Source organism: Microtus oregoni, unplaced genomic scaffold (assembly GCF_018167655.1).
Source record: "Microtus oregoni isolate MIOR12 unplaced genomic scaffold, Mior012 000182F_ref0000045, whole genome shotgun sequence".
NCBI classification, from domain to species: Eukaryota; Metazoa; Chordata; class Mammalia; order Rodentia; family Cricetidae; genus Microtus; species Microtus oregoni.
This window is the reverse complement of record NW_024544840.1, coordinates 29292-39281: the sequence shown is the minus strand read 5'-3', so window position 1 is coordinate 39281 and position 9990 is coordinate 29292.

Below are 9990 nucleotides of genomic sequence, written 5' to 3'. Positions count from 1 at the left end.
TCATGTCAGGTGCGTGTGTATCATGTCAGGTGCGTGTGTATCATGTCATTTGCGTGTGTATCATGTCAGGTGCGTGTGTATCATGTCAGGTGCATGTGTATCATGCTGCTGCATGTGTATAATGTCAAGTGCATGTGTATCATGTCAGGTGCATGTGTATCATGTCAAGTGCATGTGTATCATGTCAGGTGCATGTGTATCATGCTGGTGCGTGTATATCATGTCAGGTGCGTGTGTATCATGTCAGGTGCGTGTGTATCATGCTGGTGCGTGTGTATCATGTCAGGTGCGTGTGTATCATGTCAGGTGCATGTGTATCATGCTGGTGCATATGTATCATGTCAAGTGCATGTGTATCATGTCAAGTGCATGTGTATCATGTCAGGTGCATGTGTATCATGTCAAGTTCATGTGTGTCATGTCAGGTGCATGTGTATCATGCTGCTGCATGTGTATCATGCTGCTGCATGTGTATCATGCTGCTGCATGTGTATCATGTCAAGTGCATGTGTATCATGTCAGGTGCATGTGTATCATGTCAAGTGCATGTGTATCTTGCTGGTACATGTGTATCATGCTGGTGCGTGTATATCATGTCAGGTGCGTGTGTATCATGTCAGGTGTGTGTGTATCATGTCAGGTGCGTGTGTATCATGTCAAGTGCATGTGTATCATGTCAGGTGCATGTGTACCATGCTGTTGCATGTGTATCATGTCAAATGCATGTGTATCATGCCAGGTGCATCTGTATCATGTCAAGTGCATGTGTATCATGTCAGGTGCATGGGTATCATGGTGGTGCGTGTATATCATGTCAGGTGCGTGTGTATCATGTCAGGTGCGTGTGTATCATGCTGGTGCGCGTGTATCATTTCAGGTCCGTGTGTATCATGTCAGGTGCGTGTGTATCATGCTGGTGCGTGTATATCATGTCAGGTGCGTGTGTATCATGTCAGGTGCATTTGTATCATGCTGGTGCGTGTGTATCATGTCAGGTGCGTGTGTATCATGTCAGGTGCGTGTGTATCATGCTGGTGGGTGTGTATCATGTCAAGTGCATGTGTATCATGTCAGGTGCATGTGTATAATGTCAAGTGCATGTGTATCTTGCTGGTACATGTGTATCATGCTGGTGCGTGTATATCATGTCGGGTGCGTGTGTATCATGTCAGGTGCGTGTGTATCATGTCAGGTGCGTGTGTATCATGCTGGTGCATACGTATCATGTCAAGTGCATGTGTATGATGTGAGGTGCATGTCTATCATGTCAAGTGCATGTGTATCATGTCAGGTGCATGTGTATCATGCTGCTGCATGTGTATCATGTCAAGTGCATGTGTATCATGTCAGGTGCATGTGTATCATGTCAAGTGCATGTGTATCATGTCAGGGGCAGGTGTATCATGCTGGTGCGTGTATATCATGTCAGGTGCGTGTGTATCATGTCAGGTGCGTGTGTATCATGTCAGGTGCTTGTGTATCATGTCAGGTGCATGTGTATCATGCTGGTGCGTGTATATCATGTCAGGTGCGTGTGTATCATGTCAGGTGCGTGTGTATCATGCTGGTGCATGTGTATCATGTCAGGTGCGTGTGTATCATGTCAGGTGCGTGTGTATCATGCTGGTGCATGTGTATCATGTCAAGTGCATGTGTATCATGTCAGGTGCATGTGTATCATGTCAAGTGCATGTGTATCATGTCAGGTGCATGTGTATCATGCTGGTGCGTGTATATCATGTCAGGTGCGTGTGTATCATGTCAGGTGCGTGTGTATCATGCTGGTGCGTGTGTATCATGTCAGGTGCGTGTGTTCCATGTCAGGTGCATGTGTATCATGCTGCTGCATGTGTATAATGTCAAGTGCATGTGTATCATATCAGGTGCATGTGTATCATGTCAAGTGCATGTGTATCATGTCAGGTGCATGTGTATCATGCTGGTGCGTGTATATCATGTCAGGTGCGTGTGTATCATGTCAGGTGCGTGTGTATCATGCTGGTGCGTGTGTATCATGTCAGGTGCATGTGTATCATGTCAGGTGCATGTGTATCATGTCAGGTGCGTGTGTATCATGTCAGGTGCGTGTGTATCATGTCAGGTGCATGTGTATCATGTCAGGTTCATGTGTATCATGTCAGGTGCATGTGTATCATGCTGCTGCATGTGTATCATGCTGCTGCATGTGTATCATGTCAAGTGCATGTGTATCATGTCAGGTGCATGTGTATCATGTCAGGTGCATGTGTACCATGCTGTTGCATGTGTATCATGTCAAATGCATGTGTATCGTGCCAGGTGCATGTGTATCATGTCAAGTGCATGTGTATCATGTCAGGTGCATGGGTATCATGCTGGTGCGTGTATATCATGTCAGGTGCGTGTGTATCATGTCAAGTGCATGTGTATCATGTCAGGTGCATGTGTATCATGCTGCTGCATGTGTATCATGCTGCTGCATGTGTATCATGTCAAGTGCATGTGTATCATGTCAGGTGCATGTGTATCATGCTGGTGCGTGTATATCATGTCAGGTGCGTGTGTATCATGTCAGGTGCGTGTGTATCATGCTGGTGCGTGTGTATCATGTCAGGTGCGTGTGTATCATGTCAAGTGCATGTGTATCTTGCTGTTACATGTGTATCATGCTGGTGCGTGTATATCATGTCAGGTGCGTGTGTATCATGTCATTTGCGTGTGTATCATGTCAGGTGCGTGTGTATCATGTCAGGTGCATGTGTATCATGCTGCTGCATGTGTATAATGTCAAGTGCATGTGTATCATGTCAGGTGCATGTGTATCATGTCAAGTGCATGTGTATCATGTCAGTTGCATGTGTATCATGCTGCTGCATGTGTATCATGTCAAGTGCATGTGTATCATGTCAGGTGCATGTGTATCATGTCAAGTTCATGTGTATCATGTCAGGTGCATGTGTATCATGCTGCTGCATGTGTATCATGCTGCTGCTTGTATATCATGTCAAGTGCATGTGTATCATGTCAAGTGCATGTGTATCATGTCAGGTGCATGTGTATCATGTCAAGTGCATGTGTATCTTGCTGGTACATGTGTATCATGCTGGTGCGTGTATATCATGTCAGGTGCGTGTGTATCATGTCAGTTGTGTGTGTATCATGTCAGGTGCGTGTGTATCATGTCAGGTGCGTGTGTATCATGTCAAGTGCATGTGTATCATGTCAGGTGCATGTGTACCATGCTGTTGCATGTGTATCATGTCAAATGCATGTGTATCATGCCAGGTGCATGTGTATCATGTCAAGTGCATGTGTATCATGTCAGGTGCATGGGTATCATGCTGGTGCGCGTGTATCATTTCAGGTCCGTGTGTATCATGTCAGGTGCGTGTGTATCATGCTGGTGCGTGTATATCATGTCAGGTGCGTGTGTATCATGTCAGGTGCATTTGTATCATGCTGGTGCGTGTGTATCATGTCAGGTGCATGTGTATCATGTCAGGTGCGTGTGTATCATGCTGGTGGGTGTGTATCATGTCAAGTGCATGTGTATCATGTCAGGTGCATGTATATCATGTCAAGTGCATGTGTATCATGTCAGGTGCATGTGTATCATGCTGCTGCATGTGTATCATGCTGCTGCGTGTGTATCATGCTGCTGCATGTGTATCATGTCAACTGCATGTGTATCATGTCAGGTGCATGTGTATAATGTCAAGTGCATGTGTATCTTGCTGGTACATGTGTATCATGCTGGTGCGTGTATATCATGTCGGGTGCGTGTGTATCATGTCAGGTGCGTGTGAATCATGTCAGGTGCATGTGTATCATGTCAGGTGCGTGTGTATCATGTCAGGTGCGTGTGTATCATGCTGGTGCATACGTATCATGTCAAGTGCATGTGTATGATGTGAGGTGCATGTGTATCATGTCAAGTGCATGTGTATCATGTCAGGTGCATGTGTATCATGCTGCTGCATGTGTATCATGTCAAGTGCATGTGTATCATGTCAGGTGCATGTTTATCATGTCAAGTGCATGTGTATCATGTCAGGGGCAGGTGTATCATGCTGGTGCGTGTATATCATGTCAGGTGCGTGTGTATCATGTCAGGTGCGTGTGTATCATGTCAGGTGCGTGTGTATCATGTCAGGTGCATGTGTATCATGCTGGTGCATGTGTATCATGTCAGGTGCGTGTGTATCATGTCAGGTGCGTGTGTATCATGCTGGTGCATGTGTATCATGTCAGGTGCGTGTGTATGATGTGAGGTGCATGTGTATCATGTCAAGTGCATGTGTATCATGTCAGGTGCATGTGTATCATGCTGCTGCATGTGTATCATGTCAAGTGCATGTGTATCATGTCAGGTGCATGTGTATCATGCTGCTGCATGTGTATCATGTCAAGTGCATGTGTATCATGTCAGGTGCATGTGTATCATGTCAAGTGCATGTGTATCATGTCAGGGGCAGGTGTATCATGCTGGTGCGTGTATATCATGTCAGGTGCGTGTGTATCATGTCAGGTGCGTGTGTATCATGCTGGTGCGTGTGTATCATGTCAGGTGCGTGTGTTCCATGTCAGGTGCATGTGTATCATGCTGCTGCATGTGTATAATGTCAAGTGCATGTGTATCATGTCAGGTGCATGTGTATCATGTCAAGTGCATGTGTATCATGTCAGGTGCATGTGTATCATGCTGGTGCGTGTATATCATGTCAGGTGCGTGTGTATCATGTCAGGTGTGTGTGTATCATGCTGGTGCGTGTGTATCATGTCAGGTGCATGTGTATCATGTCAGGTGCATGTGTATCATGCTGGTGCATATGTATCATGTCAAGTGCATGTGTATCATGTCAGGTGCATGTGTATCATGTCAAGTTCATGTGTATCATGTCAGGTGCATGTGTATCATGCTGCTGCATGTGTATCATGCTGCTGCATGTGTATCATGTCAAGTGCATGTGTATCATGTCAGGTGCATGTGTATCATGTCAGGTGCATGTGTATCAAGTCAAGTGCACGTGTATCATGTCAGGTGCATGTGTACCATGCTGCTGCATGTGTATCATGTCAAATGCATGTGTATCATGCCAGGTGCATGTGTATCATGTCAAGTGCATGTGTATCATGTCAGGTGCATGTGTATCATGTCAAGTGCATGTGTATCTTGCTGTAACATGTGTATCATGCTGGTGCGTGTATATCATGTCAGGTGCGTGTGTATCATGTCAGGTGCGTGTGTATCATGTCAGGTGCGTGTGTATCATGTAAGGTGCGTGTGTATCATGCCGGGTGCATGTGTATCATGCTGCTGCATGTGTATAATGTCAAGTGCATGTGTATCATGTCAGGTGCATGTGTATCATGTCAAGTGCATGTGTATCATGTCAGGTGCATGTGTATCATGCTGGTGCGTGTATATCATGACAGGTGCGTGTGTATCATGTCAGGTGCGTGTGTATCATGTCAGGTGCTTGTGTATCATGTCAGGTGCATGTGTATCATGCTGGTGCGTGTATATCATGTCAGGTGCGTGTGTATCATGTCAGGTGCGTGTGTATCATGGTGGTGCATGTGTATCATGTCAGGTGCGTGTGTATCATGTCAGGTGCGTGTGTATCATGCTGGTGCATGTGTATCATGTCAAGTGCATGTGTATCATGTCAGGTGCATGTGTATCATGTCAAGTGCATGTGTATCATGTCAGGTGCATGTGTATCATGCTGGTGCGTGTATATCATGTCAGGTGCGTGTGTATCATGTCAGGTGCGTGTGTATCATGCTGGTGCGTGTGTATCATGTCAGGTGCGTGTGTTCCATGTCAGGTGCATGTGTATCATGCTGCTGCATGTGTATAATGTCAAGTGCATGTGTATCATATCAGGTGCATGTGTATCATGTCAAGTGCATGTGTATCATATCAGGTGCATGTGTATCATGCTGGTGCGTGTATATCATGTCAGGTGCGTGTGTATCATGTCAGGTGCGTGTGTATCATGCTGGTGCGTGTGTATCATGTCAGGTGCATGTGTATCATGTCAGGTGCATGTGTATCATGTCAGGTGCGTGTGTATCATGTCAGGTGCGTGTGTATCATGTCAGGTGCATGTGTATCATGTCAGGTTCATGTGTATCATGTCAGGTGCATGTGTATCATGCTGCTGCATGTGTATCATGCTGCTGCATGTGTATCATGTCAAGTGCATGTGTATCATGTCAGGTGCATGTGTATCATGTCAGGTGCATGTGTACCATGCTGTTGCATGTGTATCATGTCAAATGCATGTGTATCGTGCCAGGTGCATGTGTATCATGTCAAGTGCATGTGTATCATGTCAGGTGCATGGGTATCATGCTGGTGCGTGTATATCATGTCAGGTGCGTGTGTATCATGTCAAGTGCATGTGTATCATGTCAGGTGCATGTGTATCATGCTGCTGCATGTGTATCATGCTGCTGCATGTGTATCATGTCTAGTGCATGTGTATCATGTCAGGTGCATGTGTATCATGCTGGTGCGTGTATATCATGTCAGGTGCGTGTGTATCATGTCAGGTGCGTGTGTATCATGCTGGTGCGTGTGTATCATGTCAGGTGCGTGTGTATCATGTCAAGTGCATGTGTATCTTGCTGTTACATGTGTATCATGCTGGTGCGTGTATATCATGTCAGGTGCGTGTGTATCATGTCATTTGCGTGTGTATCATGTCAGGTGCGTGTGTATCATGTCAGGTGCATGTGTATCATGCTGCTGCATGTGTATAATGTCAAGTGCATGTGTATCATGTCAGGTGCATGTGTATCATGTCAAGTGCATGTGTATCATGTCAGTTGCATGTGTATCATGCTGCTGCATGTGTATCATGTCAAGTGCATGTGTATCATGTCAGGTGCATGTGTATCATGTCAAGTTCATGTGTATCATGTCAGGTGCATGTGTATCATGCTGCTGCATGTGTATCATGCTGCTGCATGTGTATCATGTCAAGTGCATGTGTATCATGTCAGGTGCATGTGTATCATGTCAAGTGCATGTGTATCTTGCTGGTACATGTGTATCATGCTGGTGCGTGTATATCATGTCAGGTGCGTGTGTATCATGTCAGTTGTGTGTGTATCATGTCAGGTGCGTGTGTATCATGTCAGGTGCGTGTGTATCATGTCAAGTGCATGTGTATCATGTCAGGTGCATGTGTACCATGCTGTTGCATGTGTATCATGTCAAATGCATGTGTATCATGCCAGGTGCATGTGTATCATGTCAAGTGCATGTGTATCATGTCAGGTGCATGGGTATCATGCTGGTGCGCGTGTATCATTTCAGGTCCGTGTGTATCATGTCAGGTGCGTGTGTATCATGCTGGTGCGTGTATATCATGTCAGGTGCGTGTGTATCATGTCAGGTGCATTTGTATCATGCTGGTGCGTGTGTATCATGTCAGGTGCATGTGTATCATGTCAGGTGCGTGTGTATCATGCTGGTGGGTGTGTATCATGTCAAGTGCATGTGTATCATGTCAGGTGCATGTATATCATGTCAAGTGCATGTGTATCATGTCAGGTGCATGTGTATCATGCTGCTGCATGTGTATCATGCTGCTGCGTGTGTATCATGCTGCTGCATGTGTATCATGTCAACTGCATGTGTATCATGTCAGGTGCATGTGTATAATGTCAAGTGCATGTGTATCTTGCTGGTACATGTGTATCAAGCTGGTGCGTGTATATCATGTCGGGTGCGTGTGTATCATGTCAGGTGCGTGTGAATCATGTCAGGTGCATGTGTATCATGTCAGGTGCGTGTGTATCATGTCAGGTGCGTGTGTATCATGCTGGTGCATACGTATCATGTCAAGTGCATGTGTATGATGTGAGGTGCATGTGTATCATGTCAAGTGCATGTGTATCATGTCAGGTGCATGTGTATCATGCTGCTGCATGTGTATCATGTCAAGTGCATGTGTATCATGTCAGGTGCATGTTTATCATGTCAAGTGCATGTGTATCATGTCAGGGGCAGGTGTATCATGCTGGTGCGTGTATATCATGTCAGGTGCGTGTGTATCATGTCAGGTGCGTGTGTATCATGTCAGGTGCGTGTGTATCATGTCAGGTGCATGTGTATCATGCTGGTGCATGTGTATCATGTCAGGTGCGTGTGTATCATGTCAGGTGCGTGTGTATCATGCTGGTGCATGTGTATCATGTCAAGTGCATGTGTATGATGTGAGGTGCATGTGTATCATGTCAAGTGCATGTGTATCATGTCAGGTGCATGTGTATCATGCTGCTGCATGTGTATCATGTCAAGTGCATGTGTATCATGTCAGGTGCATGTGTATCATGCTGCTGCATGTGTATCATGTCAAGTGCATGTGTATCATGTCAGGTGCATGTGTATCATGTCAAGTGCATGTGTATCATGTCAGGGGCAGGTGTATCATGCTGGTGCGTGTATATCATGTCAGGTGCGTGTGTATCATGTCAGGTGCGTGTGTATCATGCTGGTGCGTGTGTATCATGTCAGGTGCGTGTGTTCCATGTCAGGTGCATGTGTATCATGCTGCTGCATGTGTATAATGTCAAGTGCATGTGTATCATGTCAGGTGCATGTGTATCATGTCAAGTGCATGTGTATCATGTCAGGTGCATGTGTATCATGCTGGTGCGTGTATATCATGTCAGGTGCGTGTGTATCATGTCAGGTGTGTGTGTATCATGCTGGTGCGTGTGTATCATGTCAGGTGCATGTGTATCATGTCAGGTGCATGTGTATCATGCTGGTGCATATGTATCATGTCAAGTGCATGTGTATCATGTCAGGTGCATGTGTATCATGTCAAGTTCATGTGTATCATGTCAGGTGCATGTGTATCATGCTGCTGCATGTGTATCATGCTGCTGCATGTGTATCATGTCAAGTGCATGTGTATCATGTCAGGTGCATGTGTATCATGTCAGGTGCATGTGTATCAAGTCAAGTGCACGTGTATCATGTCAGGTGCATGTGTACCATGCTGCTGCATGTGTATCATGTCAAATGCATGTGTATCATGCCAGGTGCATGTGTATCATGTCAAGTGCATGTGTATCATGTCAGGTGCATGTGTATCATGTCAAGTGCATGTGTATCTTGCTGTAACATGTGTATCATGCTGGTGCGTGTATATCATGTCAGGTGCGTGTGTATCATGTCAGGTGCGTGTGTATCATGTCAGGTGCGTGTGTATCATGTAAGGTGCGTGTGTATCATGCCGGGTGCATGTGTATCATGCTGCTGCATGTGTATAATGTCAAGTGCATGTGTATCATGTCAGGTGCATGTGTATCATGTCAAGTGCATGTGTATCATGTCAGGTGCATGTGTATCATGCTGGTGCGTGTATATCATGTCAGGTGCGTGTGTATCATGTCAGGTGCGTGTGTATCATGCTGGTGCGTGTGTATCATGTCAGGTGCGTGTGTATCATGTCAGGTGCATGTGTATCATGCTGGTGCATATGTATCATGTCAAGTGCATGTGTATCATGTCAGGTGCATGTGTATCATGTCAAGTTCATGTGTATCATGTCAGGTGCATGTGTATCATGCTGCTGCATGTGTATCATGCTGCTGCATGTGTATCATGCTGCTGCATGTGTATCATGTCAAGTGCATGTGTATCATGTCAGGTGCATGTGTATCATGTCAGGTGCATGTGTATCAAGTCAAGTGCACGTGTATCATGTCAGGTGCATGTGTACCATGCTGCTGCATGTGTATCATGTCAAATGCATGTGTATCATGCCAGGTGCATGTGTATCATGTCAAGTGCATGTGTATCATGTCAGGTGCATGTGTATCATGTCAAGTGCATGTGTATCTTGCTGTAACATGTGTATCATGCTGTGGCCTCCTTTGCTGGCCTCTGTGCATGCACGGGCTTGCAAAAACCCCTGCATTTGTGCCCATACAGCCCCCCATAAATAAACACTTTTTACATTTGACTTCTCATTTTTTTTGAGA